This window comes from Notechis scutatus, chromosome 1, assembly GCF_049901735.1.
Source record: "Notechis scutatus isolate UNSWTSFEM ecotype Mainland chromosome 1, rNotScu1.2, whole genome shotgun sequence".
Classification (NCBI taxonomy): Eukaryota; Metazoa; Chordata; class Lepidosauria; order Squamata; family Elapidae; genus Notechis; species Notechis scutatus.
This window is the reverse complement of record NC_142009.1, coordinates 22,039,044-22,057,281: the sequence shown is the minus strand read 5'-3', so window position 1 is coordinate 22,057,281 and position 18,238 is coordinate 22,039,044.

Below are 18,238 nucleotides of genomic sequence, written 5' to 3'. Positions count from 1 at the left end.
CTCTAGTAGGACCTGTCCAATAAGGTTGAATCTCTGGTATACTTTTTATCTTCCTCAGAGCACAATAAAATAGTGCCTCAGTGAGGGTATTATGATTATGCTTATTATCATTCTGCCTTTGTCCAGTAGATAAAGACTATGACCATTTTTGCAAAAAAGATTTCCCTTATTTTCTGTAATTTTCTTAAATAAATGTCTTTCCTTCGCAATTCAATTGCTCTCCTCAAATTTTTTGAGTCCTTGTTCAGTCTATTTCTTCTTTTCTTTTCTGAAATTTAGTGCTTTAGTTAAATACATTTCTTCTGTTCCTTGTATCTTTTTTCCTTCTGCTTTTCTTAGCTGCATCTGCAGGCTCCTATTTCTTTTGCATTTCAGGCTATATTTTCTGGCTTCATGTTTATTGAGGTCATGAATTTGAGTTGAGTTCATCAGGCATTCTGTTATCAAGTGTCATCCATTAAATCTATTTTTCCTCTCTGTTGCATAATCAAATAAGGTTTCGCTGAGGCTTTATCATGTTTGTTTGATAATTGTATTTGTTGTTTTTAGATTAAACTATATTTTGCAAGATGTTTGTGATTTCATCTGGAGATAGCGTCAGATCTTGTTTTTGCTGACTGTGTAGCAGTGATGGGATTAAAAAAGATTTACTACCAGTTCTGTGGCCATGGCTTGGTGGGCATGGCAGAGGAAGGATACTGTAAAATCTCCATTCTCTTCCCACTTCTGCGGGAAGGTTACTGTAGAATCCCATTCCTTCCCCATCCCACTAACCTGCTTTCCAGCTCCGTTCTCCTGTGCAGGGCAACAAAAGAAGACCCAGCCAATCAGCTGGGAGTTGGGAGGCAGAGACTAGATGGGGTCGTGACCAGTCAGAGGTGGTATTTGCTGAATCTCTGAACTACTCAAAATTTCTGCTAACAGTTCTCCACAACTGGTCAGAACCTGCTGAATATAACTTCTGCTGCGTAGCACTCCACTTTTACCTGTAGAGTAGAGCCAATTTGATTTTGGTGATGTCCACCCAACAATATTCATGTTTAGAAATAGTCTAAACTTTTTTAGTTTGCTAGGAAAAGGTATTTGTTATAAACAGTTAATTTTCTTGTCTCCTTTTTTGGCACACTGAAACCAAATGTTCCCATTATTTCAGCTATTTTATTTCAAATTTTAGCATTCATCCACTATAATTAAACTGATTATTTTTGGTGTTTTGTTGACAAGATGTTGTAAGTCATCAGAGAAATGTTCAGCTTCTGTTTCTCCTGCATCTGTGGCTGGAGCACAACTTAACTTACGCTATCATAATGTACAATTTGTTATACACGGTGATGAGGGCCTGGTCCAATTTTTGGACCTAAGGTAACTCAAACAGAGCAATCATTAAAAATATTTCACAGTGAAAACCAACAGACAGGTATTCATTACTCAAATATGATAGCTTTCACTCAAAGCAAATCAGAAACAATTTTTCATGAAAATATTTTGAAGAAATTAACACAACTGCTGTTTAGAATTTCAATGAGATTCTAAAGCTCCTATGTTCCTATGATCAGCTGTGCCGGGATTCCCCTCGCTTAATTACTGCTTCACCCAGGAGGCTTCCCTGAGGCCCAGAAGGCCCAAAAAATGGAGGAGGGGAGTTGCTGCAAAAAAGAAGAAGAAGCCATGCCCACCCAGTCACATGGCCACGCCCACCTAGCCACGCCCACAACCCGGTTCGGTTGCTAAAAAAATTTGAATCCCACCCCTGATTGTAACTTAACATCAATGTTTTCAAAAAAAGCAAATGCATGATCACATGATGATCCAAGAATAAAAATAAAGTGATTGCACCTTTATTGGCATTTGAGGATGTAACAGATGTACTACTGTATAAAAATATATTCTTGGAGTTGATTAGATTGTTTACATATCAGAATGTGACATACTAGAAGTGAGGCAAATAATATTTTGTTACAAAATATAGCTATCGTGGGATCTTCTCGCTTATACAGTCAATTTATTTTATGGCTATTGCACTACTTATGTCAATAGATGATGTGAAATCACTACCAGAAATGTTACCGGTTTCACCATGTGCTAATATGAACCTTACATATTTAAGGCATTCCCAAATTTCATGACCCTAAATGTATGTAGGCAAGACTCCTACTTGTAAAAGTCAGATTAGAAAAGTAAAAGTTAAAGCAATCCCTGTAGATTTTACTCCACTAGTAATTGGCAATTATAAGGATGGTGCTCATCTCTGTTTGAGATTGAGCCAGCACTGTCCAAAAACATTTCCATTGTCATGTGACCAGCATGGCATCACAGAGCATTCTTACCTTCCCACTGAAGGGATGTCTATTTATCTATTCGCATTTGCATACTTTCAAACTGCTAGGGAGGTACAGCTGCTCAACGGTTAAGATTCTGGTCTTGTCCACTGAAAATTGGCAGTCCAGTTCAAGGCCCAAGCTTTTCTCACCCCAGCTCCTGCCAATCTGAATAGAAAATATATGAGGAAATCAAAAATGACAATAGAAGTCTCTTTAGTAAAATATTTTAACGCAGAAAAAGACTTCAGGTTTCTCTAAGAAACAATTTGGAATTAAGGGACAAAAAATAGGAATGACATGGCTTTATTAAATAAATAAATAAACAAATAAACAAATGAACAAACAAACAAACAAATAAAATGGATATGCTTGATAGTTAGACATCTTATGGTGTCTAAATGAAGATCTTCAAAATGAATCCTTGAATTGATACTTGAAGATGGCAGTTTCCCCTTTTCCTGAAATATTTATTGTGAAAATGTGTATTATTTTGCCCAGACTGTTTTGTTCAGCCACCTGCCTAAATTTCAAAAATAGCATTTTTACATAGATACAGACAAAAAAATTCCCACATTATTATTAGAAATTACAACAGCTGTTTTTTCTCAAACTAAGTTGACCAGTTAATTCTAATCAACAGGTTTTGACTGATAAGCACAGGTGAGATAAATGCATTATTTAAAATAAAACTGTTTTCCCCTCTGGCTTTATTCTTAATAATGAAAGGTGAAAAAATATAGAGGTATTTTAAGGGACCTAAAATTTTCTTCCCATAAGAAAATTTGTTCATTAATTTTGTTTTTTGTGATAATATAAAACATAAAAAAGGGGGAAAGTAGTAGTGAAGATGAACCAAGAATATTTTTTTAAAATATGGGTTTAATTATTTAAGCCTTTTTCTGCCTAAAACTGGTGATTTTTCATTTGGGCAAATGGTTGTTTTTTGTATCACATTATTTGACATGCTTATTTGTTTCAGCGTTTTAGAGATAACACTGAAGAATTAGAAGATATCACTCATTGTAAATGGTGTCTCTTTCATTATAGATGGAAAGAATATGGTGTGTTGCCTGTTGATCACATTTTAGATGTGGATAAAATTCTACGAGCTGTTCTTGTTTTTTATTTTGTGGTTCCTTTGAAGAAGGAATTGCCCAAAATGAGTTGGCTTTGGTACAATAAATTATTTCCTACCCTAACCCTAGCCCTAATCCCTCCACATTTTTTCAGAAAAAGCAGAATGTATTAAGAACAAAAAGAGCTTCTTCAAATATGTCATATGAAAGAAAAAAAGAAAGGAGATTGTAGAACAGCTGTTCAATGAAGATGACAAGAGCTATAGGTAATAAAGAACAAACATAATTTAATTCCTATTTGGCTCAATCTTCTTTGAGAACATATGTGTTCTGCTTGGCAATGTGAAAAGCTTGCCTAAGAGAAATATTCCAATTTGACTTTGATGGAAATACAATCAGGGAATATATATTAACCTAATATGAGTTCAGGTCTCCAAGTACTATGCTGTAGAAAAGCAACTTGTTGGGTGTTTGTTTGGGCAGCGATCCATCATTTCTAGGAAATCTACTATAGGAGAATTGGCAAAGTATTCGTTTTCAAATCTCATGGAAACATTGCAGTAATTACTAAGTCAGTTTGGTATTGTCAAACTTCAGCAGCTACGTCGTTCCAAAGAGGAAGCCTACAGAAAATGTGACAGAATGCTATACAATCAGGCCAGAAACATATTAACAAGAGAGATCAGAGCAGCAAAAAGACGTTACTCTGAAAACTTAAGGAATCAGTTCTCAACAAATGAACCAGCAAACATGTGGAAAACTCTTAAAAACATCACTGGCTACAGCAAAACTCCTTCCCAGGCAGAAGGAAATCAACAAGATTCTTCTCTGTGATCATATTAAGAGCAACTGCATTCTCTTCGCTGATGATGTAAAGCTGTTCAATACCACAGACAATACTGCTACCCTTCAAAAAGACCTCGACTATGTATCAGAATGGTCAAACAAATGGCAACTTCAAATCTCAACAAATAAATGCTCTGTCTTACATATTGGCAAAAAAAATCAGAAAATAAAATACAAGCTGAATAGTCAAGATCTTGTTGATGATCCAAACTCTGTCAAGGACCTTGGAGTTCTCATCTCTAATGATCTAAGTGCTAGAGCCCACTGTAACTACATAGCCAAAAAGGCATTAAGAATTGTTAACCTAATCCTACGTAGCTTTTTCTCTGGTAATATCACACTACTAACAAGAGCATACAAAACATTTGCTAGACCAATACTTGAATACAGCTCATCAGTCTGAAACCCGCATTACGTATCTGATATTAACACAGTTGAGAAAGTCTAGAAATATTTCACAAGAAGAGTTCTCCACTTCTCTACTCGTTGCAGAATACCTTATGCCACCAGACTCGAAATTCTAGACCTAGAAAACCTACAACTACGCCGCCTTCAGTCCGATCTAAGTATAGTATATAAAATCATACATTGCAATGTCCTACCTGTCAATGAATATTTCAGCTTCAACCATAACAACACAAGAGCAAACAATAGATACAAACTCAAGGTTAATCACACCAAACTTGATTGCAGGAAATACGACTTCAGCCACAGAGTGGTCAATGTCTGGAATACTCTACCTGACTCTGTGGTTTCTATCCCAAACACCAAAAACTTTAACCTTAGACTGTCTACTATTGACCTCACCCCTTTCCTAAGAGGTCTGTAGGGGGCATGCATAAGCGCACCAATGTGCCTACCGTCCCTGTACTATTGTTTCTTTTTTATTTTTCTTATATGTATCCATTTCATGTATCCATAACTATGTTGATACTTATACCTGTTATCTTATAATTGCTTGACAAAATAAATAAAATAAAAATAAATAAAAACAACTAGCAGATGACCGGAATGTGTTTTACCGCAAGTTTGAAAGAAACTACAGCCATCTATCTTCACAACCCCCATCTGAAACACACCATCAACAACCAAGCCTTCTGCAATTGGCCCCAACCCATTAGGTTCCCAACCTCTGGTGATCACAGAAAAAGAAGTGCAAGATCTATTACACAGACAAAAGCCAGGAAAAGCACCAGGGCCAGACACTCCTTCTTGCTTAAAAGTCTGTGCTGACCAATTGGCCCCCATCTTCATCTGAATCTTCAATAGATCACTAGAGATGTGCTATGTTCCTTCCTGCTTCAAACGCTCCACTATCATCCCAGTGCCAAAGAAGCCCTCCATCAAGGAACTGAATCACTACAGACCAGTTGCTCTAACATCTGTAGTTATGAAAATCTTTGAAAGGCTTGTGCTGTCCCACCTGAAAAACATCACAGATCCGCTGTTCGATCCCATGCAGCTTGCATACCAAGCAAATAGATCAACAGATCAACGCTGTTAATATGGCTCTGCATTACATCCTACAACAATTTGAATCTCCAAATACCTACACAAGGGTCCTCTTTGTAGACCTCAGTTCAGCATTCAATACCATCATTCCAGACATTCTTCTAAGTAAATTAAACCAATTAGTGGTACCTGAACACACTTGTAAGTGGATCATAAGCTTCCTAACAGACAGGAAGCAGCAGGTGAAGCTAGGTGGAATCACATCCGATACCTGTACAATCAGCACAGGGGCCCCCCAAGGCTGTGTGCTATCTCTGCTTCTCTTCTCCCTATATATCAATGACTGCATCTCAAACAATCCATCTGTTAAAATACTGAAGTTTGCAGATGACACAACAGTGATTGGTCTCATTTGAGACAATGATGAATCCGCATACAGACAGGAGGTTGTACAACTTGCCTCGTGGTGTAACCGGAACAATCTGGAACTGAACACACTCAAAACCGTAGAAATGGTGGTAGATTTTAGAAGAAACCCTCCCATACTAGCACCTCTTATAGTACTAGACAACACAATAGCAATAGTAGAGACCTTCAAATTTTTAGGTTCTATTATATCACATGACCTAAAATGGACACCTAACATCAAAAACATCATCAAAAAAACACAACAAAGAATGTTCTTTCTGCGCCAACTCAGAAAGCTCAAACTGCCCAAAGAGCTGCTGATACAGTTCTACAGAGGAATTACTGAGTCTATCATCTGCACCTCTATAACTGTCTGGTTTGGTTCTGCAACCCAACAGGACAGACACAGACTTCAGAGGATAATTAGGACTGCAGAAAAAACAATTACTACCCACCTGCCTTCAATCGAGGACCTGTATACTGCACAAGTCAAAAAGAGATCTGTGAAAATATTTACAGACCCCTCACATCCCGGACATAAAGTGTTTCAACTCCTTCCCTCAAAATGATGCTATAGAGCACTGCACACCAAAACAACTAGACATAAGAACAGTTTTTTTCCTGAAAGGCATCACTCTGCTAAACAAATAATTCCCTCAACACTGTTCAACTGTTTACAAAGTCTGCACTACTATTACTATCAATCTTCTCATCACTCCTTATCACCCATCCCCTCCTGCTTGTGACTGTATGACTTTGTCACTTGTATCTTTATGATTTATATTGACTGTTTCCTAGTATGATTTGATTGCTTATTGTACCCTATCATTAAGTTTTGTACCTTATGATTCTTTTTTTTTAAAAGAATTTTATTAATTTTCAATAAACAAACATACACAAACAAAACACAAAACATAAAAACATAAAACTTCTTTTTGGAAAGTGGCCTAGTCCCGGGTTACATCTTTTGGTACAGACATAAATCAAATTCATGCTCACTTTATATACCATTTCATATTTACCATTCTATATTTTCTGTATGGCTTCTCCCCTCTTTTCACTCTCTTAATTCTATTTTATTTATTTCATCTCAATTTAAATCATTATATTGATATATAATTTCTCCTGTAATCACTAATTGAAGTATGACGCCTTTATATCTTTCCCCTAAATTTAACACTTAAAATCATTCTCATTCTGGTTCTGCTTAGCACATTCTAAAACTACCTACTACATTTTAAGATAGAAAAATAATAAATTTATAATATAATTGAAACAATAATATAATAGTATAACAATAGTAATAACAATAGTAATAGTAATAACAATAACAATAGTATATTAAACTTTATCATTTATGCATTTTAGTATTTTGTTAAATCATATAAAGATCCAATTTTCTAACATTGTTTCAAATAAAAATACAAAAATACAATCTTATTTACTTTTGCAGAATCTCTTTTGTAATCCTAGTCTTTTTAACCCCACCCCCATCTCTTAATCTCCACCCTTTTGGTCTCCACTCTCTTCTGTAAATACAAACTATTTCATTTAGCCCTTTCTTCTTTTTAAACTTTCTCTTCCTGGGGTCTATCTTTTCCCTAGATTTAACACTTAAAATAATATATAATTTCCATTCTGATTCTGCTTAGTACATTCTACATACATTTTAAAATAAGAAAATAATACGTTTATAATATAGTTGAAACAATAATCCAAAGCAAATTAAACTCTATCATTAAATCTTAAACATTTTACATATTCCCTTTAATATTTTATTAAATCATATAATGTTCCAATTTTCTAACTCTATTTCAAATACAATACTACAATACAATCTTGTGTGCTTTTGCAGAATCTCTTTTTAATTGTATTTTACCCTTTGTCTCTGAAAAAGATCTGTTTTTTTACATCTTGTTTCAAGCCTTTGTGACTTCTCTTCCCTTTTTCCTTTCCTTTCTTGTCCAATCTAGCCTTTTTACCCCCCCGCCATCTCTTAGTCTCCACCCTCTTAATCTCCACTCTCTGTTGTATTCCTCTTTTCTGTTGCTTTCTGACATTGTATCGATTTTTCACCTTATTTTTCCTTTTTTTTGGTTGTTTTTTTAAGTCTTGAATTCTCCATTCTCTTTCCCTTCTTTCCCTTTTCTTCCTCAATTAAAGTTATTTGTTCATTAAAGATGGCTTCTTCTTCTTCATCCCAGCTTTCTTGTTGTTGTAATTCGTGGTAGGTAGAAACTGCCATTTCCAAAAAGTGGAAAACAGATCCAGAAGAGCCCTTCCCTTCTTGTTCCTCTTCTCTTAACTTTTGAAATTCCATTTTCAATTCTTCAACAGATAATGCCATTGTGAAATTTTTTAAACAACCCAAAAGTTATTAGTCTTTCAAAAAATAGTTTCCAAAAGTCCCAAAGTCACCAAGTAACCCTAATCAACACAAACTGTTTCATTTAGCACTTTCTTCTTTTTGTACTTTCTCTTCTTGGGGTAGAATCAATTGCAAAGTTCCAAAATGTATTTTTTTGAAGTCTTATTACAGTTTGTCTCTGGTCTTGTAAGCTCCAAGCAATCTCCTCCAGCAAGGTCTTAATATAAGTTCTTTATCTCTCCCTTCCCACTTATAGCAAAAAAAGAATTTTTAAATTTTGATTCCAGTGTTCAGAAATCTTTAATACCCCCTTTTTCAAATTTAATTACCTTCTGTTGCCAAGACGGGTTTTTCCGATTTCCTTCTGCTATTTCCGTAGGGAAGGAGAGTGAAAAGAAAAAAACTTTCCCTTTTAACTTTCTTCCGCCGCTTTTTTACGATCTTCTTAGGGAACAATGTATCTTAAAAGAGTTGAATTTCCAGGGTATTTAGATGTTACTTGTTATCCCGGTTCAGCCAAAAACTTTCACTTTCTCAGCTTACTCCTGCACAGTCTTTGTCCAGATGAAAATTTCTTTGTGGAGGCCATTGCTGACCGCCGCTCCACCGCTTTTGGAGAAAGGAGTTAAGCCAGCTGAGGAGGGGGGTTGCGACCCCCCGGACCCCTGCTGGGCCTCCTCTATCTTCAGTCACCTCTACGGGGTGACTATTAACCCCCAAATCCAGCTGGATCGGGGGCATGCCAGCGGCGAGCGCAGCAGGAACCGCGCACGATCGCGGATTCCTGCCACCGCTGAATCCTTTCAAACCGGAAGGCCTGTACCTTATGATTCTTGACCTTTGATGAATATATCTTTTTTTATGTATACTGAGAGCATTTGCACCAAGACAAATTTCTTGTGTGTCCAATTACACTTGGCCAATAAAGAATTCTATTCTATTCTATTCTAAAAAAATAAACTGTAACAGGTTAATATTCTTGTTTTATTTTGGGATCAGATAGAGACAGCCAATTTGTATAGTGACTAAGATGCTGACCTAGAAACCAAGAGACTGTGAGTTCTAGTCCTGCCTTTGACATGAAAGCCAACGTTGGGCCAGTCACTCTCTCTTTAAGCCCAAGTCACCACACAGCATTGTTGTTATAGAGGAAAATAGGTGAAAGCAAGAGTATTGTGTATGACAATCCCACACTGACTGTTAGTAATTACTATGACCTGGATGACCGAGAATCTCCATAGAATATTAGGTATGTTGTCCCAAAGATGCTTTTTCAAGAGGCAACTGGACTCTCTGGTTTTTCTTCTTCTCATCGAAGAAGCTTCTTCACCTCTGACTGGATGGTGGGGAATGGAAGAATTTATACTCCTTGCAGTCAGCTGGTCATTTGCATTCTTTTAGTGAGTTGTTAAGACCACCTGGAAGCTATCTGTCAGGGTCACCTGAGTGGTGCAAATGGATGGTGGAACCTTCTTGGAACTGTTGAAAGGACTGTGTTGTAGACAGGAGTTAGATGATGTTGTAACCCTCCCCCTCTGTTGAGAGAGATCTGTTCAGTTTTGACATAGATGGCCTTTTTGAAATGTCTTCAAAGAAAAAAACCAATAAGTCCAGTTGCCTCTTGAAAAAGCACCTTTGAGACAACCATCACTGAGATAACTGAGATCACTGGATAACTGAGAATCACCATAGACCAGGGGTGTCAAACTCAAGATCCATGGGCTGGATCTGGCCCATGGGGTGCTTAAATCTGGCCTGGAAATAGCAAAGATAGCCCATGGTGCCTCTGGCAACCAAATGGGGCACGGGGTGATCATGCACAGTCCCCCTGCACCCTGTTTTAAGCCTGGATGGCCTCCTGCAGCACTCTGCTGGCCAAAATGGGGCAAAGGGGGGCCACGTGCAACCCCCCGCCCTGCATCCTATTTTGGCCAGCAGGGTGCTTCAGGAGGTGTCCATCCTGTCCCCCCCATCCCCCACCCCTGCCAGCCCACAGAGAAATACAATGCTGATCCATGTTAGAGTCCAGAAAACACAGAGATGACTGATTTAGCAGGATCATTAACTTCTTTATAAACATAATATGAATAAAGTTTACAATACCATTTGTAGATTGTTTCAACATAATGTAACACAAACAGCAAGTCGCAGCTCAGAGCAGAACTCTAATTTCAACAAGCAAGTTAGTTTCTCTTTCACTTTAGAGCTCAGCACAGAACAGAGATAAATCACGCCCAGATTCTCTCTTTAAATTTCAGCCCCCAATTCAGCTCTCATTGGCTGACCTTGTTACTAAGCTCTATTCCAGTTCATGAATATACTCTGACAATCCAGCCCTCAAAAAAAATCCAGTTTGATACCCCTGCCATAGACTATTAGGTATAAATAAATAAAATGAATGTGATCCAAGGAAAATATATTGTGATAGGTGAAATGACTGGATGGGTGAGAAGATGACAAAAGAAACATTAGGCCATACATATATTTTCATGTATACATGGCAGTGAAATTACTAGAATCTCAAACCAGGATCGGGTCAATTGTTTATTATAAAAAACAGAAAGAATTAATGAACCATACATGAGGGTGAAACAAACTATTATTTGGTAGTGTCAGAAAATATGAATGTTACCCCCCCCAAAAAAAAAAAAAGATGTAAAAGAATGTAGACTGACTGCTGACAGAAAAAGTTTGATTCCTCTGTGAAAAACAGTATTGGAGAGTGAATGAAATGAGTGTAATGAGGGTGCAAGGAAGAAGGACACAGGTACCAAATTTGGAACAGAATATAAAGAATTATTGTACAATTCTAATTGCAAGAATGCTGTTATTGTTTCCTCGGGGAGTTAGCAAGGGTGAAAACAAAAGTTGTAGGGGGATTAATTTTTAAGTGTTCGACAGAATTATGACTGGTGAATGATAATGAACAAAACTTGGGAAGTGCACATCAGGGACCGTGCAAATATATTTGTTATTTGGTAGGTTACTGAGGAAAGTATAAAAGTGAGAAATAATTATTTGCAACAAATGTTCCATTGACTGCATGATACAGCAAAGAGTGTAGATCTAAAAACTAATATGTCAAAGACCAAAATAGTTGTACTTGGCAGAGAAAATGAAGTAAACAGTTGTAAGTCAAATGGTGAGAAACTGGAGCAAGCAGATATCATTGGTACAACATTGACAAAATTCAACTTGATTAAACTTTATAAAAATGATAAATATTATTAATACCATAGTAATATAGAGAACTCTCAAGATACGTACATTCTGAGAGAAAGATAGGGGGGCAATATAAGCTAAGAATAGTGGAAGGGAGATTTGGCTATGGCTAAATCAAAAAAAGTAAATTAAATGTGGTAGAAATAGGGTACTCAAGAAGTGTTTGTCAAGACATAAAGAGGTAGGCATTGTTACATTTCCCTTCCTCCATACACCCCAAAAAGCCCCTCAGGGTTTATTGTGGTATGTCAAATAGGACAGTTGGTTCTGAATAGGATATATTTTTAATATTTAATATGAAAGCTGCATTTTGATGAAAAAAAAATACCACACAATGAAAGGAACTGAGGAGTATGCTGAATTGCATGCATTTTAATGATATTCTCTTAGCTTCAATGTTTGTTTTAATTGGTGGCCTGAACTGTATTAACTGCTTATAAATGAAGCTGGCTCCCTCAAGTGATCCCGGAGAACTCGCTTCAGTGAGTTGAATTCTCCTTCTTTCCCTGTTTGATATAGTGTTAGGGATATACACCCTAGCAGAACCTGCACGGCAGTCAGGCAGGCAGGCAAATATGTGAGATAAACGTTGTTGTAGTTTACACTCAGTAAAACAGATACACTGTGCTAGTTAAATATTTTTATTCCAGCAAGATTTTTAGCATAGTCAAACAGTCCATATATCATACACTGGTTCAGTCCGTCCGGGGATTAATCAGTTGCAAAGTCCAGTGTCGAAAAAGAGGTCAGTAAACTTACAATATCAGTCCAGTAATATATCTCTTCGCAGTAGAGATATGAAGAAGTCAAACCTCCTTTCTTCTTTCAGCAACAGCAAAGAACACGCAGTTAACAATCCATCATCGTCAGCAAGAAATTCAGTAAGCCAGCAATCAATCAGGTTCTCTTGCTCCCTCTTATGGCGATTTACAGCCGCACCCAAAATTACATGCTTTGCAGTTAAAGTGACACACACTTAAACTCACAATCATAGTTTATATATATTATTTTACCCAAACTATGTTAGGTAACCTATGTTATTCCTAACATACTCCCCTTTTGGGTAATATAATAATATATATATATATATATCTATTTACATTCTTAAACCATAGTTGTCACAACTTTCTTTATGTTTGACTGAACCTTGGGCTTTTGTAAATTGATCAGCAATATTTCCTTCAGTCATACAATATTCCAATCTTATTAAACCATTTTTTACAGATTGTCTTACATTCAGATATCTAAGATCTGTATGCTTAGATCTCGTTTTCACAGCAATATTTGTAGCCAACCTTATGGCTGCTTGATTGTCCTCATAAACTACAATGGAATCATTAACAGTTATTCCCATATCTAATAACAACTGTTTATACAGAATTAAATCAGTACATAATAAAGATAGACATGAAAATTCTGCTTCCATTGTGGACATACTTATGTGTTGCTGTCTAATTGACCTCCAACCAATCAGTGCTTTTCCTAATAGTATAGCCGTACCTGAAGTTGATTTCCTAGTGTTTATGTCTGTTGCAAAACTTGCATCAGCATATGCACTTAAAATCAGATCATCTTTTGGCTCCAAATACAATGCATAGTGCATTCGCTTTGTCGCTTGCCAGTGTTGTTCAGTGGGTTCAGCGTTGAATCTTGCCAATTGATTAACGCCATAGGCAATATCTGGCCTTGACCAATTACTAATGTATGATAAACTACCAATTAGTGATTGATAAATAGTCTTATCGAATTTTGGACTTTGAGCATCAGTATGGCCAAATTCCTGACTCATTGGAGTTTTAGCCGGTTTACAAAGTTCCATCTTATATGTTTTTAGTAATTGATAAATCTTATCCTCTTGAGATATCTTATAGCCACCTTTGGTTTTATTTATTGTCAATCCTAGATACTGTTTTATCTCTCCTAATTGCTTTAATTTTATCCTCTTACCTAATAATGATATTATTTCAGTAGCTTCATTATTAGTTTTTGTAATTAAGGCAATATCATCTGTAAACAACAATAATAATGACACTATTCCATTTTTCTCTCTCTTAAATACACATGGATCAGCTAAACCTGCTTTAAACCCTATATTGTTTAACTCCTTAACAATATATTGGTTCCATTCGTAACCAGATTGTTTTAATCCATAGAGACTCTTTTTAAGTTTCCAACAGTCATTATTCTTTTTATCATCCTTAATTCCTATAGGTTTCTTTAAGTATATAGTGTGCTGCAATGGTGCATGCAGATAGGCAGTTTCTACATCTAAGTGATTTATAATATAATTCTTCTTAGCTGCCCACACTAAAGCTGCTCTCAAGGTTGTTGCTTTTAAACTCGGTGCAAATATTTCATCATAATCACATGCAGTTTGATTAAATCCTTGAGCTACCAACCTAGCCTTATGGGCAACAGTCCCATTTTTACCTGTTTTTAATTTAAATATCCATTTACAGCCAATGGACTTTTTACCTGGAGGTAATTTAACATTTTCATAAACTTCCATTTGTTTTAATGAATTTAATTCTTTCTCCATTGCTTTTTGCCAATTTTCCTGTTCCTTTTCTGGATACATTCTAAGTTCTTCAACAGTAGTTGGAACTTTACTAACTTGGCAAACTACACTTGCTTGGTACCTGTCAGGTGGTCTGGTTTCACGTGTTGATCGTCTAGGTATTACAGGGCTTACAGGTGGACTTTCATGTACTACCTGTTCCTGGTTATCTATTTCTTCCTGTTCAACTATTTCTTCCTCTTCTGGTCCTATGTGCTCTTCCTGTACTTCCTCTTTAATTGTACTCTTCTTATTACTGATATGTGATTTTGGTCTTTTGTGGGTTTCTATTATTACATCCTTACTTGAATCTTGCTCCAGTTTTTCCCATCCTACATGTTCAAGGAATTGTGCACTAGCACAACAGTAAACTCTAGGTGTACCTTATTCCCAGAATCTGTATGATTTGTGATTAGATTCATAACCTACAAAGAATAACTTTTTAGCCCTATGCTGACCCTTGTGTCTCAGTTGTATAGGAATATGCACCCATGCTGGTGCTCCAAATGTGTGCATATAGCTTAGGTCAGGTTTTCTACCATGCCACCGTGTGAATGGTAATTCACCTGTTGTTGAGTTAACAACATTATTCGATATATGATTACCACACATTATTGCTTCTCCCCACAAAGTTTCAGGTAATCCTGAATCCGACAAAATAGTATGAGCCATTGCCTGTATTGTTTGGCCTCGTCTTTCTATAAAGGAATTATGTTGTGGCCTATATGGTGCAGACTTTTTATGTTCAACACCTGCCATCTTCAGTCTATTTTGGAATTTATTGTTTATAAATTCCGTACCATTATCAGTTACAAGAGTTACTAGTTTCCTTTTAGTTTTTCTTTCTGCAAACTTCAACCAATTAAAGAAATTCTGATATGTTTCCGTTTTACTCTTCATTAAATAACAGAAACCATATCTGGAATAATGATCCATTATACATTCCATATCTGGAATAATGATCCAATAATTATCCATTAATATATAACGAGCACCTCCTACACTTGGTTTTTTAGGACCTATAATATCAGCAAATACGACCTCTAGAGGTTCCTTAGTTTTAAATCCATTTATTCTATTTGCTGGTATTACCTTGCTTTTTTCTTGACTGCACGCATTGCAGTGCAAATACTTACTGCAAGGCTTCAGTTTTATACCTTCAGACAGTTCAACCGTTTGTTTGAGCATTTTGAAATTTATATGCCCTAAACGTCTGTGTAACAAATGTATGCATTCATCATGAGGTTTAACATTATTATAAACTGTGTTAGCTACCTCTAATGAATTATCATTTAACACATACAATTCACCTTTTAAAGTTGCAGTCACTTTTTTACCTTCCTTTTCTATTATGCAGTTTTCTCCCCTAAAGGTAACTACATAACCTAGTTTAACCAAAACTCTAACCGAAAGCAAATTAAACTTAAGTTGTGGTACATATAATATTCTTACATTTTCTTTTATGCAAGAACACTGTGCAATACCTTCACCTTTTGCTTTCATTTTCCAGCCATTAGCTAATGATATCTGCTGTGAACTCGTGGACATCTTAACAAATCTTTTCTTATCTTTCGTTATGCAGTGCGATGCTCCACTATCTACAACCCATAAATTATTATTCACAGTTTCGTTGCTATACATGGCTAATTCTATGCATTTTTCATCCTTTTGATGCCTTTTAGCATTCTGGCTGGCATTGTGGCGTTTTCCTTTCTTGCAGAATCTAGCCAAATGTCCTTTTCCTCCACAATTAAAACATTTTCTAATTGTATAGGCTGTCATAGATTCTTTATCTTCTTGTGGTTCCCTTCTGAGTTGATCCCTTTCAAGCCTTCTCCTGGCTTCTTCAATTAATCTGCCAGTAATGTCAGTTAATATGAGGTTATCCTTTGGCAGTACTTCCAGTGAAGTTACATAGTCGTCATAGCTCTCATCTAACGAAGACAAAATTATATAAACCTGATGCAGTTCTGTGAAGATAAGTTCTTTTTCATGCAGTTCCTGAAAAATTCTCTTCATAGTGTTTATATGAGTCAACATGTCTCCATTCTTTTGAAGATGTGTTCTGAACAGTTTCCGTGTAAGATTTATATGTGCTCCTACACTGTCTCGAACATAAATCTTCTTTAAATTCTCCCAACATTTCGCAGCTGTTTCTTCTCCACGAATATGGACAAGTTGCTGGTCACAGAGTGTCAGTCCTATTATACAGAGAGCTTGCTCATTCTTCAGTTTATATTCTTGTATTTTCTGGGCATCATTCTCATCTTCCGGATCCCATGCATCTACCTCTGGTGGGTTTTGAATTATACTCCACAAACCTTCTCTGCGTAGAAGTAGGCTGCATTTCATAGACCATGAAACATAGTTTGTTCCATCCAGTTTGGATATTAGAGACAAACTTTGTAAATTGACTTGTGCCATCTTTCTCTGGATATTAAACTATAATTAATAAAACACAGCTGTCTGTTTACAGTATTGTGTAACTACACAAACTCACTTTATATAAGCCTGTTATATCCTGGTTAGTCTGACTGTGCAGCTGGGCCCATAACCAGTGTTAGGGATATACACCCTAGCAGAACCTGCACGGCAGTCAGGCAGGCAGGCAAATATGTGAGATAAACGTTGTTGTAGTTTACACTCAGTAAAACAGATACGCTGTGCTAGTTAAATAGTTTTATTCCAGCAAGATTTTTAGCATAGTCAAACAGTCCATATATCATACACTAGTTCAGTCCGTCCGGGGATTAATCAGTTGCAAAGTCCAGTGTCGAAAAAGAGGTCAGTAAACTTACAATATCAGTCCAGTAATATATCTCTTCGCAGTAGAGATATGAAGAAGTCAAACCTCCTTTCTTCTTTCAGCAACAGCAAAGAACACGCAGTTAACAATCCATCATCGTCAGCAAGAAATTCAGTAAGCCAGCAATCAATCAGGTTCTCTTGCTCCCTCTTATGGCGATTTACAGCCGCACCAAAATTACATGCTTTGCAGTTAAAGTGACACACACTTAAACTCACAATCATAGTTTATATATATTATTTTACCCAAACTACGTTAGGTAACCTATGTTATTCCTAACAATTATGCTGGACTGGGGTGTTTGTACTCAACTGGACAGGACAGTTGGGAGCAGAATCCGTGCAGAACTCAAAAACCGTCTAGACAATGGAGAAAAGGATCTATACATTGACTACCAAGCTGTTTGCATCAAAAGAAAGTCACACAACCCACAACTCCACATCCAACCCCACCCCAACCAATCCAACATCACTCAAAACTAGGCATGCACGCCCCTAATTACCTCTATTCCAACCACAACTGGCCTTAAATGCAAGCTACTCAATGCAAGAAGCCTTATAAATAAAATACCTGAATTTCTTCTCTTACTAAATATGGCTAAATTCGACATTATATTTGTCTGTGAAACATGGCTCAACGCATCTCTCCCTGACTCCATTACCACAGTAAGAGGCTATCATGTTTACCAATCAGATCATGAAATCTGTAGACGAAGTGGGGTTGCTATCTTCTATAAAAAGTCCCTACATCTAAAAAACATCCAAGTTACCCAGAAGCTTGAGATCATTGTCAGTGAACTGTCCTTAAATATCACATTTTGGTTCTTACTATGTTACAGAGACCCTGATTATGACATCAATCATGCAAACAAGCTAAATACACCACTAACATGGGCAGCATCCTGCCCACACGCTTTTATCTTTCTTGGTGACTTCAATCTACCTCATATTAACTGGACCCTTAACAAATGTACAACTGAACCCACACATGCAACCTTCTACAATGTAGTAACAAATCTGGGACCAGAACAACTAGCAACCAACAACACTAGACTTAACAACTGCCTCGATCTCATCTTCTGCAATAGTTTGAATTCAATTTACGGAATACAAATTAAAGAACCCTTTTCCAACAGTGACCACAACATGATTGACTTTTGTCTCAACATACGCCCACACAAAA